Source organism: Pseudorca crassidens, chromosome 2, assembly GCF_039906515.1.
Source record: "Pseudorca crassidens isolate mPseCra1 chromosome 2, mPseCra1.hap1, whole genome shotgun sequence".
Lineage (NCBI taxonomy): Eukaryota > Metazoa > Chordata > Mammalia > Artiodactyla > Delphinidae > Pseudorca > Pseudorca crassidens.
The window spans coordinates 98,252,077-98,265,039 of NC_090297.1; positions in this window are offsets into that span (position 1 = coordinate 98,252,077).

Here is a 12,963-nt window from a genome sequence, read left to right on the forward strand (position 1 = left end):
ACATGGTGTAAATCACTCAGCTCTCTGGGCTTCAAACATCTCCTTCTTATGACTGACAAAAACAATTTACCAAATAGGATTATTGTGAAGGTGAAATGAAATATTATCTGTAAAATGCTTAGCAGAGTGCCCTATCCTTTCAAAACTCTGGAAACAACAGTTATTCGTACCAGCTGCTTGGTGTAAGGGCTTTTGGGGTTGAGGGAGGAAAAAGGCATAGAGAGAGCTTAGTATCCTGAGCATTTAAATAGTTACATGTACAGATTCCTAAACACTTAACCTGTGACCAGCATGGTAGTTACAAAAATGAAAGCCCATCATTTTACTGAGCTTCAGGTATGCATGGTGAGGTCCAGTGAACAGGTAAAATGGAATCTGCTGGACATCTATATGGGAGGATGCTGATCCTCCCAGTTCAGGAGGACAAAGTGTTTGGGGGCTCTGGGAAAGCTGTTTCTACTTATGGTACTGTCACATCCGACTTGGAAAATACTGTTCACCTACCACTTGCTGCAAAGAGCAATGTATTGCACCCCAGACCACACACCACATTGTCTTGCTGGGAAAAAAGATGGCTGAAGAGTCTCGCTCTATTGTAGACACGGTAATGTCACTGAGGGAGCATTTAGGGGAAGGAGGAGGAGGGAGGAAGGAAGAGGCAGCTGACTCTCCTGCTGGGTCCACAGGAACCTGTCCTGGAGAGTACTTCCCTCCTGATTCCTGCCCTCTTCCCTCCCTGCACTTGGCAAGCTGGGAAGTTGGGCTGCTCCAAGCTTTTGCAGACTCATCTTTCGTCTCCAAAGACAGTTTGAGTTTATTAAGAAGCAGGTGCTGCCTCTCCCCTGCCAGGTCTTGGGAAATGTTGAAGTCCATCCATGCTCATGAGGCCATTGAAAAGAGAGAGTAGCCTGTGGTTCCGCCACCACAAAGAGAGGAAAATGCGGTCAGGTGGGCATCTGAAGGGCAGCGAGGGGCACGAAGTCAGCCCTGCAGGAACAACCCCTTGTTTGGAGGCCACATAAACGCAGTCAGCCCAGGTCTTTCTTGGTTTGTAGGGACTGAACTAAAGTGCATTATGTTTGCTCTCAGGCCCTTTGACTGGGAGAGTCTTGTGTTTTGGAAAACATCATGTGTAATAATGGCTGGTTGCCAATTTACCTTCCAATGCTTATTTGAGTTCTGGAAGGAGCTGACTTGGGAAAGCCAAATGAAATTTTAATTCTCCCAAGGAATAACCATTGAGGGGCTGATTGAGAGTTGATTAACTTCAGCGTGGCTAAGAGGAAATCCGGAGTTCATGCCTCTGCTCCTCTATTTACCAAATATTTTCAATTTGGAAAAGTTGGTGGCCCCATCTGAGCCTAGTTTTCTGCATCTGTAAAATGGAGAAAATTCTCATCACAAAATGTTTTTTTCTCTTTCTTGCTTTCTCTTTTACGGTATCTATATGAGATGATGAATGCTAACTAAACTCACTGCAGTAATCATTTCACAGTATGTGTAAGTCAAACCATTATGCTGTACACTTTAAAGTTACACAGTGATGTACGTCAATTGTATCTCAATAATGGAGACTATAATGTCACTCACGTAACTGATATTAACAGATATTTATTGATTAATAAAACTATGTGTCAGGAATCCTGTTAGGGATTTTAACATGAATAAGACATGATCTCTGCCCTTAAGGAGCTTACAGTCCAGTCTACCTATTGTATCAGACCCCCTTACACACCAATTCAGATCACCTTCGCCTCACTTGTCCCTTGTCTCATGTACCACTGAAGCTTCCAAGTTTACGTGACTCTACCTGACTTCACATAGGCTCAACCTGATAGTGCCCTGTCTCATGTCCCTGCTGCACAGCTCTTGCCACCCACCTTAGGGCTGTCCTGTTGACATTGTAGAGTGGAACATCTCAGGACCCTGCTTGGCACACACACAGATGCAACCCAGAAATGCAGGGGAGTTAGGGCCCCAGGGGGTAAAACCTTGACCACTAGGAGATGGAGTCCGTAGGTAAATTCTTCCCCAGTTCTCTCCGGATGAATGTTGTTAAGACGTCACTTACATGGCTTCTCAGAGGACTATTCTGTGAAGTCAATTCGTCACACTTGGTAGCAGCCAGTTGATAACATATCCTCATAGTAACTCTCCTCTTCCCTGCTTCACCCTTCTTGATCTCATTCTTGCTCCCTGGAATTGAACTTCCTAAAAAAGTAATAGTACATAAAACTTTTCATCAATCTTTACTTTCTACTTTCAGTTTCTGTTTTCTTAACGCAGGCTAAGACTGTTGGTATCAGGAGTAGAAATTTGCCTCTAGAAATTAGACCTTCAGGATGGGATTTTGGAGGTGGATTCCTCAGAGTCTGATGGCAATAAAGACCCCATTGTTAATAGTGGTGAGGGTAGTGATAACCTGTGGCGTACAATGGTATAAAAATACAAAACTTGGGCTTCCCTGGTGGCGCAGTGGTTGGGGGTCCGCCTGCCGATGCAGGGGACGCAGGTTCGTGCCCCGGTCTGGGAGGATCCCGCGTGCCGCGGAGCGGCTGAGCCCGTGAGCCGTGGCCGCTGGGCCTGCGCGTCCGGAGCCTGTGCTCCGCAGCGGGAGAGGCCGCGACAGTGAGAGGCCCGAGTACCGCAAAAAAAAAAAAAAAATACAAAACTTATACTTCATGTTAATTGAGGTAAAGTGCAGGATGAGGTATTGAAATATGTGAGGGCTGTGGTACTGGCAAAGTGTAGGAGCATTGATAATTATATGGAGTGAGGTGACTTTTGTTAACTGCACTGGAAACCTTGTTATAACTTTCAATAATAAATGCCCAACTTCTACTGTCCTACATTAGAGTCAGGGCTCAGGTAGGAAAAGAGAGGGATTGTGAAACCTGGATTGGGGATGTTTGAGTGGACAGGTCTGAGAATCTTGAACCCTCAGATTCCTCTGAACCCTGCAAGTTGTCAAAACTAGTTCCTCCTCCCTTGCCGGGGAGAACAGCCCCTTCTTGCCTGGAGATCTTGTAATGACTTCACTGGAGGCAGGTACTTCTTTTACAAAATGATGACTGTTTTCTTCAAAATCTTCTGCTACCCCTCAATGGCTTCAAGAAGATAACCAGGATCAGATCTCAGCACAGCTTGAGGAGTGAAGTACAGTCTCTGATCTGGGAGGAAACAGGTTACATGCTGAAGGAATTATAGAACCTTGATAATACGTACCAGAGTAAAATGTATAGAAATAAATCTTTGTGGGAGGGGAGTAAATAGAAGACTATATAGGAAATATTTTTTGACTTGGAAGATCTCACCTATATTCTAAAGAGGTCACCTAGAGCCTATTCTCACAATCTCTTGGGATGACTCCTTAACTTGGACATGATAATGGCCTACAGTAAATTAGGTGAAGATTTTGGAACGCCCTTGGTGTGGTATTGAAAAGAAAGGATCACAAGAGATCAAGAAAGCAGGAATGTTAGAAGAGATGTCTTTAAAAGACCCGAGGAGCTACCACCTGACCATGTCCTCTAGGATGGCCTAGAGGACAGCCCCTTCACTAAGGTGCTAAGGAATGCTTGGATGAGAGAGACACTAGCATCTTTGGGGAGCTTAGCAGTGGTTTTCCTCTGTAAACTAAAATTGCTGGTGGGAGATGCTGCCAAGGAACTGGATTCCTAGTATCAATGGATTTGATAGGATACAGGAATGGTGAAAGTTAGGTGGCTGCTCTTAACCATCAGAGGCATGGTGGACATAATTATTGTATTGGGCAGCAAGGTCAGAGTAGAAATCAAGGTGCTTTGAACATTAGGGATCTATGGCAAGGGTGGTGATATGCTGGTAAATGTTTAACAACCAACTCTCTGAAGAAAAACAAAAACCTTACTTGTAGCGTTTGCCAATTTCCATGGGGGAAATACTCCCATCGTGGCCATTTTCAAGCTACCAATCTGACTTCATTGAACATGGAGTTGAGAAGAGATATGCACAATTGGTTTCTGTGAACTGATATGAACTGGTTTCAGCGTACCAGCGGGCAGTGGCTAATATATCATAGTGCTCCTAAGTCTTCTGGAGCATTTCTTAACTTGTGTATAAAAAATGTTCAAGAGCTGGTGAGCAGAAAGCTGTCATTAAGCCATCAAAATGGAAAATCATGGTCCGTATTTACTTTCTTGATCTAAGGCAGGACACAGACACAGAGCCAACTGATTGAAGATAAGACTGGGTCTCCTTGAGTAAGAACCATGCAACGCCACTGCAAGTGCATGGGGTAAATATTTCTCTGATTCTTCCCCATGGGGGCATGTGGCCTTTTGCTAGAGTATATATACACTAGGGAAAAGTGAAGACCCTGACTTTTCAAGATCTGTCCTATATGGGTTCTAACACTGACCCATGGGACATGAAATGCCACTGTAGTCCCAAAGTTAGAGAGCTCTCATGGAAGCCAGATAATAAACAGAATCCTGGCCCTAGTCCATCTCAAAATGTTTCCACTGGGTCAGCAGACCCATTCTATGGTTATATCCCTGGTCTCCAAGAGTGTAATTGGGATAGCTATACTTAGCAGCTGGCTGAACTCTCACATTTGTTCCCTGACCTATGAAGTAGGGATCATTATACTAGCAATGGCCAAGTGGGAAACCTCTGAAATTGACCAACTCCCTACTTTCTGCACTGACCAAAATAGTAATCAGAAACATAGGCCAGAAGAAATTGCAGAGGTTAGTGTCATTATCAAAAGTTTAAAAGAGGGCTTCCCTGGTGGCACAGTGCTTGAGAGTCCGCCTGCCGATGCAGAGGACACGGGTTCGTGCTCCGGTCCGGGAAGATCCCACATGCCGCGGAGCGGCTGGGCCCGTGAGCCATGGCTGCTGAGCCTGCGCGTCCGGAGCCTGTGCTCCGCAACGGGAGAGGTCACAACAGTGAGAGGCCCGCGTACCGCCAAAAAAACCCCCAAAAAACAAAAAAACAAAAAAAAGTTTAAAAGATGTAAGAGTGATGGTCTCATCATATCTTCATTTAGTTTACCTGGGTGGTCTCAGCAAAAAACAGATGAATATAGGCATTTGACGGTGGACTACCCTAGGTAAGGGGTAATCCCAATCATAGTTGCTGTGCTGGATGTGATATCTTTCTCGAGGCAGACTTACACAGCCTTTGATACTTGGTATGCAGCTATGGAGCTGGCAAATACATAGTTCTCAATCCTCATCAATAAGAGGATCAAAGTGGTTATCTACATATGACAGAGGCAGCAATAGGCATTCATTGTCTTTCTCCAGGGCTATGTTAACTCTCCATCACAATAGAGTCCACAGAGATCTTGATTATATTAAAATTCCACAAAACATTATTCTGGTTCAATATTAATGAGATCTTCCTAACTGGACTCAGTGAGCAGGAAGAAGCAACTATTCTAGATGTCCTAGCAAAACATGTGCATACTAACAGGTGAGAGATAAAACATGGGAATATTCAAGGTCCTGATGTATTGGTAGAGTTTTATGAATCCAGTGGTTTGGGGCATACCAGGACATTCTCTGTAAGGTAAAGGTCAAGTTGCTGCACTTCGCACCTCTTACCATTGAAAAAGGCCAGTGCTGGTAGATTTCTTTGGATTTTAGGGTATAAAATACCACACTAGGGAATAATGCTCTGACCAAAATTTTGGATGACTCAGAAGGCTGGTAGTTTTAAATAGGGGCCAAGAGCAAGAGAGCTCTATAGCAGCCCCAGTGGCAGAATAACCTACCTGTCATGGGGGATGTATGACTCAGCAGATCCAATGGTGTTCAAGACATCCGTGGTGGACAAGGTTGCTCCTATTGACAAACTTCAACAGGAAAATTAAAGTGCAGAACCTAAGGTTCTGACAAAAGGCAATAACTTCTATAGCAGAGATCTACTTTCCACTTGAAAAAGAGCTCCGAGTATGCTAACTGGATTCTAGCAGAAACTAAATGCCTGACCTTTGATTATCAAGTGATTATGTGACCTGAGCTACCCATTATGAGCTGAAAATTATCATATCCACCAAGCCATAAGGTCAGGTGAACACAGCAACAATCAATTGTCTAATAGAAATTATATTTTTAGAATCAAGCTAGCTCAAAAGGCCTAAAAATGTCACATGGAAATGTGGCCCAGAGTTCCATATCATTTACCTCCAGTGCACTGATGTCTCTTCCTCAACTCAAACCAATAGCCTCATGGGGGTTACCCTATGACAACTGATGGAGGAGGGAAAAACTCATCCAGGTTCATAGATGACTCAACACAGTGCATTGGTTAGGAGTAGAGTTAATATACCAAGGGGCAAGTCTTTGACTAGATGGAGAAAGGAGTCAGTGGATAAGTTCTTTTCCCTTTTTCCTCCCAGACTGACAATTCTGAGATGTAATTTATGCAGCTTCCTGAGAGCTATGCCATGAAATCGAACCATCAGTGACAGGTTACAGCTGCCAGCCTAATACTGTATCCATATACTGGTGCTCTCTCTTTCCCTGGTAGCTCCCGTTTCCCTCATTGTTGCTCCCTGGGCTTGATGCCCTAATAAGTAGGTATTGCATGAGTCTTCATCTCAGCTCTGCTCTCTGGGAAACCCAAATGAAGACACTACTTGACAAAATTTCTGTGAAGATTAAATTTTGAAAAATAACAAAAATCAAAGTGCTTTGCAAGCACATTATGTACTAGCACATTATATAAATATTTGCTTATAGTTACTGGGTCTATTTCAAGTTTATATTATAGTTATAATGGAATAGAAAAATCCAGAGGCTGTAGATAGGGTAACACATACTGTCATGTCTCCCACTTCCAGTCCATTTCTTTGAATCCTACTCATCCTGAGTTATAGAATGTCACTCCACCTGCCCTTCTTTCAAGGGCTACCTCAGCCAGGAAGACTCCTGGATTCATCCAGCTCCTTTTCCAACCCAATGGTAATCAGTACCGCCACCAAGAAACACAATCTGAGACCATAGTTTTATGGAGACCCTTGTTGACTAGAACTTAGTCTTGTGTAATATATGTGAGTTCCCTGAGAGCAAAATCTGTGTTCACCCTTTAATGTGACTCCTGGTTGGGTAAAACATTAACTACTAGGATGTGCAGCTGATGCTCCCTCAAGATGGCGGATTTTTCTAACATAGTACCGCTGATTTGTACAAACCCTTCAGTACCCTCACCTGAGTCCCCCTCTGACCTACTACCTAAATGTGATCACAGGGAGTCAATGTAGTGTGGAGGACAGTACTAGAAAGACTAGGGTTTGTGGTAAGAAGACTTGTATTCAGGTCCTGGATCTGCCATTTAAATGTTGTATGATTCTGAGTCCAGTGTCTTTGTTTATGAAATGGGCATGCATCCATACAAAAGCTTTGCCCTAGTATTGTTGTGAGGCACACGTAGGAGGCACACAATCAGTTGTGAAAACTGATTCTTAAACTGCAAAACTTCATGCACCCCTATTAATTGGAGTTATCGCTGCTCTGTATGTAGACCCTAGAGACAAAAAAAGAATGGGCCTCTTTCACTTGAAGAATTTGTTTTGCAAGTCATAGAGCACAATGGGAAATTTTTCTGACATTTGACTTCAGGACCAAGAGATTTGCTCTAAACAGCTGGGATCAGGAGAAATAAGAGGAATGTAGCAAATAAAGCTTTGGTCTAATATTTCATTTTAACCAAAAATAACTTCCATTTGTAAAGCATGTTAGCATTTACAAAGCTCATTTCACAAAGTGCATTTTTTCCTCACCACTCTGTGAAGCCAGTATAGTTTTCCCCGTTGTACAGATAAAGAAACTAAGGTTAAGAGAGTTTAGACAACCGGTCTGAGGCCTCACAGCATTAGACTAGTGGGTCTGGAACTCACTCTGCACCTCTGAGTCCTGAGTTCATGCTTTTCCCCTTAAGACATGCTAAGCTAAACTTGATCCATCCTGTGGATAGCTTTTTTCTTTTCTTTTTTTCTTTCTGTATCCTGTATCCAGCTGCAAATCTGATATATTCCTACCCTTTGGAGAAACCAGTCAGGTTGAGAGGAAAAAGGAATATTCAAGGTTTTCCTAAGATCCTAGTGCATAGCTTTGGTGCTGCCCGGCTCCTCTGAGAAAATAACAAACAAACAAAAAACACACTTAACTTTTGTCTCATTGCCTATTGAGGCTAAAAGTACTGTCCTGTCCTTTGGAAGAACCACCAACCCAAGGCAATCAGCCAAAGTTCAAAGTCACCAGACACCTAACAGACTGCTCATTGGTCAGAGTGACGTGAACATACTTACGCACCTCCAATCTGGTCATGGGGTACTGGCTCAGGTGCAAAGATCTTCATCTATAAGCATGAGAATTTCTGCCAGTGCTTCCCTCTTTGGGCTCTGGCTGGGTCCTCAAGGTTGCATGAGAAATAAGTGGGTCCAATTTAGAAATCATTTCTCAGCAAAAGGGAAAAAAAGAGGCACCATATGGTAAATGGAGTCAAATTCCTTTAGTGTGGCTCTTTGGAGGGAGATGGGTAATTCACCAAACGCAGGACAATCTGTGCAGCTGGCTGGTGCAGTGAGGCACCATGGAGTAATTGGGACTGAATTACAGAGACTTTGACTATGAGATTGGGTTTTCTGTAAGACCACCCAGCTGACACAAGCCACTTATATCTTCTCCAGTGGGAGCCAGGGTAGTTCACACTGGCTCAGGTTTGTAAATGACTCTTCCCCTTCATTAGCAGCCCCGGGATGCAATAGAATTGGTGGTGAGATTTTAATGAAGTTAAGTGTTTAGAATCCTTCAGTAAGGGCTTTGATGTTGCCAGAATGCATTATCTTCCTTCCTCAGACCAAAAGAAGGGCAACCGGGTCTTTTAGCCGTCATTCATCTATCTCCCTGACTGTCTCTCTTGTAGATTTTTCTAATGATTTGCAGCAACAGAGGAAATGCTGTTTTCAGAGCTGTTTTCCTCCCCTCCTTCTACTGAGGGTCAAAGCTATAAAGCATGGGGCAAGGAGAGAGTTATCTTGAAAGTGACTTTAGAGTCAGAGCCAAGGACAAAGTGACAACAAAATCATATCAAGAATGTTACCACTTGAAGGGTCAGAACAACCTCGACTGGCTGTTGCCTCCTCTCTCCTGCCTTGGTGCTCATCTGGGCACTGCTGAAAAGTCTCCTGGCAGCAAGTGATTGAATGAGTCATTGACCCTGAACCTAAAAAGCAGAAGCAGAGCTCTCATAGACATTGTGCTCTTGGTCATTGAGTTTTTTTCATCTATGGCTTTTGCTTTTCTTTCTTCGATTGTCCTTTTTCCTTCTTTTTTTTTAAAAACTTTTTATTTTATATTGGAGTATAGCTGATTAACAATGTTGTGATAGTTTCAGGTGCAGAGCAAAGCGACTCAGCCATATGTATACATGTATCCATTCTCCCCCAGACTCCCCTCCCACCCAGGCTGCCACATAACATTGAGCAGAGTTCCCTGTGCTATACAGTAGGTCCTTGTTGGTTATCTTTTTTTAAATATAGCAGTGTGTACATGTCAATCCCAAATTTCTTTTTCCTTTTTTAAATAAATATTTGCTTTTTTTTATTGAGAGGCTATAATTAGAAGATTGCTAAAAACATGTATTTTGCAAACTTTATCTCAATTAATCCTCAACAAACCACATGGATAAGTAGTGTTATTTCCATTTTACCAAAGAGGAAACGGAGAACATGGAAGTTAAGAAACTTGTCCAAGTTCATACAGATAGTAAGTGTGATGGAGCAGGAACTTGACCCCAGATCTGACCAACTCCATAGACTGCTCTTTACCCTTGGCTGCATTAACTTCTCTGTGTCTCGGATACTCTCTAAACCCTGGCCCTGGTGGACACTTAGCTTCTGAAGGTCACTGCATGTTAAGTTTTAATTCATGTAATACCTGTACAATAGAATTTCTAATAGATATCATAGTACTGTGATTATTCAACGAGGGCTTTGGCATTAAACATCTCAGGTTTTGAAAATTATTTTTTTTACTCAGTAGCTACATGACCTTGGGCAAATCATTTTTCTTCCCTGGACCATGCTTTCCTCCTCTGCAGAATGAGGATAATAATAATTTCTATCTCATAAGATTATTGTGAGGAATAAATTGTATAATACATATAAACACCTTGCAATATCTGATACATCAAAGGTATTTCATAAATGGTCAGGGTGATGACAAAGATGATGAAATGGAGGAGGATGGGTGGTGGAGGATCTAAGGAAAAACAGGTGGGGGGAAGGGAAAGAGGGATGTCTTGAGATGGTACTTTTGTCTCTATCTCTAGAGAAGAGGTCATGGCGATTGTGTAGTATATTAGGATTCTCCAAGAAACAGAACCAGTAGGGAATGGGGGTGGGGGGAAGTTGAGAGAGAAAGAGAGAGAGACAAAGGAAGAGATTTTGAGGAATTGGGTTATGTGATTTTGAAGGCTGGCAATTCCAAAATCTGCAGGGTAGGTCAGCAGGCTGGAGACCCAGGGGAGAGTTTGATGTTATAGCTAGAGTCCAAAGACCATCTGCTGACAGAAAGCCCTCTTCATTAGGGAAGGTCAGTCTTTTTCCTCTTAGGACCTTCAACTGATTGGATGAGACTCGTCCACATTACGGAGGATAATCTGTTTTATTCAAAGTCTAACATTTAAAAGTTAATCTCATCTAAAAAGTACCTTCACAAAAACATGTAAACTAGTGTTTGACCAAATATCTGGGTTCCATGGCCTCACTAAGCTGACACACAAAATTAACCATCACACCTAGCTTTGATTTCCCAAGTTAAATGTACTTGTTGTCCAACCAGAACCTTCAGGGCAAGGACCACAGTCTTCCCCATCTAAGCAGAGATAAATAAATAATCCCAGAAACTTGACCTTAGTGCAGCCATGGGTAGAAAAAAGGAGGGAGAAGGGGCACAGGCTGGCCCTTAAGGCACAGTGACTGATATTTTCATGCTGCTTTTCCTACCTGGGATTCCTTCCCTCTTGCAGCCCTTTTAACAATGTCACCAAGCAATCAAATGAACCATGCAGGAGAGGGCAGAGGACAGCTTAGTTTTAGGATGGAAGAGCTGTTACAAGTACTTTGGTCAGCCAGCCACCAAGTCATAAAGGAGAGACCAGCCCTCTCTACCTCACTCACTCATCTCCCTCTGCCCCCAAAACAATGATCTGGGTTATACGGGTTGCAGCCTCCTGGAGAAACTCCAACACTATCCTTGGGGATAGTATAAAAATACAAAGAAGTCTTGACAGGCTGAAATGATGGCCTGACTCTGACAAAATGAATCTTAGTGGAAATAAATGTTCAATTTTTCATTTAGGTTCAAAACAAAATAACATAAAATAAAACATCTACCGGAGAGGATTCAAAGAGACCTTCCAGTTTAAAATCGCACATAACATTCCCCAGTGAAGCCTTTATCAACTTCCCCACTAAAATATCATGGAAACATAGATAAGGGTAAAAATTCACAATGTTGAAAACAAAGATTGATGGATGGCTTAAAGACAGAATCTGGACGGAATCCCTGCTTTCTATGAGGCAAGCAGAATTGGAATGTAAAACCCTTTCCAGGTTAAACCTCATATCACACCTCATTTTGCCTCATTGTGGCAGAGCCTGCTGGTGCTCACCTCTTTTTCCAGGTCCACAGATAGACTCTATTTTCCAGCCTTCCTTGCAGATGGATGCAGCCACATGTCTGAGTTCTGGTCAATGGAATAAGAGCAGAGTGATGTGGGCCACCTCAGGACTGGCCCGTACAAACCTCTCAAGCACAGTCCTCCATGCTCTTCTCCTCCATCCTCTGACTGAATGAAGAGGGTGGAGACACAAGATAGAAGGCGTCCAAGTCCTTCTATGAGTAGGAGACCTAGCCCCTGCCCCACTTCCGACACCAATGCAAATTGAACTGGGATGTGACTGAAAAGTGATCTTGGGCTTCCCTGGTGGCGCAGTGGCTGGGAGTCCGCCTGCCGATGCAGGGGACGCGGGTTCGCGCCCCGGTCCGGGAGGATCCCACATGCCGCGGAGCGGCTGGGCCTGTGAGCCATGGCCGCTGGGCCTGCGCGTCCAGAGCCTGTGCTCTGCAACGGGAGAGGCCACAACAGTGAGAGGCCCGCGTACCGCATAAAAAAAAAAAAAAAAAAGAAAAGAAAAATGATCTTTAACTATATTAATAAACTGAGATTTTTGAGTTGTTTGCTATAGAATATAGTCTACCCTAACACACTCACAAAATGGAGAGGACCTAAAGAGTTTGGAGAACACGATGTATTTATCATTCTCTGCTTCCTAACTGATACTATTAATACACATAAAAAAAAAGAGTTGTAGTTGGAAGCAACAACAGGAAAAATCTTGGCAGCTGTACATACTGCTAATTGCAATTTTCCATCCAGTCATTCATTCGATAAATATTTATTATGTGTATAGTATTGCCAGGCTCTGTGCTAACTGGGGATACAGTAGGTAACAAAATAGCTAAGGACCCTACCCTGCCAGTCCCCCCCTACCTTGCCAGTCTAAGGGGACAAACCAAACATGAAGCAAATAATTACTAGTATGAATGAGTTTATGGAAAGAGACATTATAAATCACCTTGGTGGGCAGGAAGGGGTCGTGGTGGAGTTTCACCTAAACTGTAAAGAAGCAAGACCTAGTATGTCTGCTAGTACAGCCGGTCAGAACCAGAAATAGGAGGCGGAGAAGCTATGTCACTGAGAATCAAACTGGACATCATGTACATGGATCTGTCCACTGACTTGCCCCAGTGCACAGAAAGGAGGCTGAGATGGTCCACACACCCTGCCTGTGGGAATACACCAAGCCTGGGAGACCTTGCTTTGCTCAAGGTGAGTGAAAGAATACGGCTGATAGCGAGCTTAAGGGAAAGGGAAAAGGAATACCACCCAGAAGGCTCAGAGAGA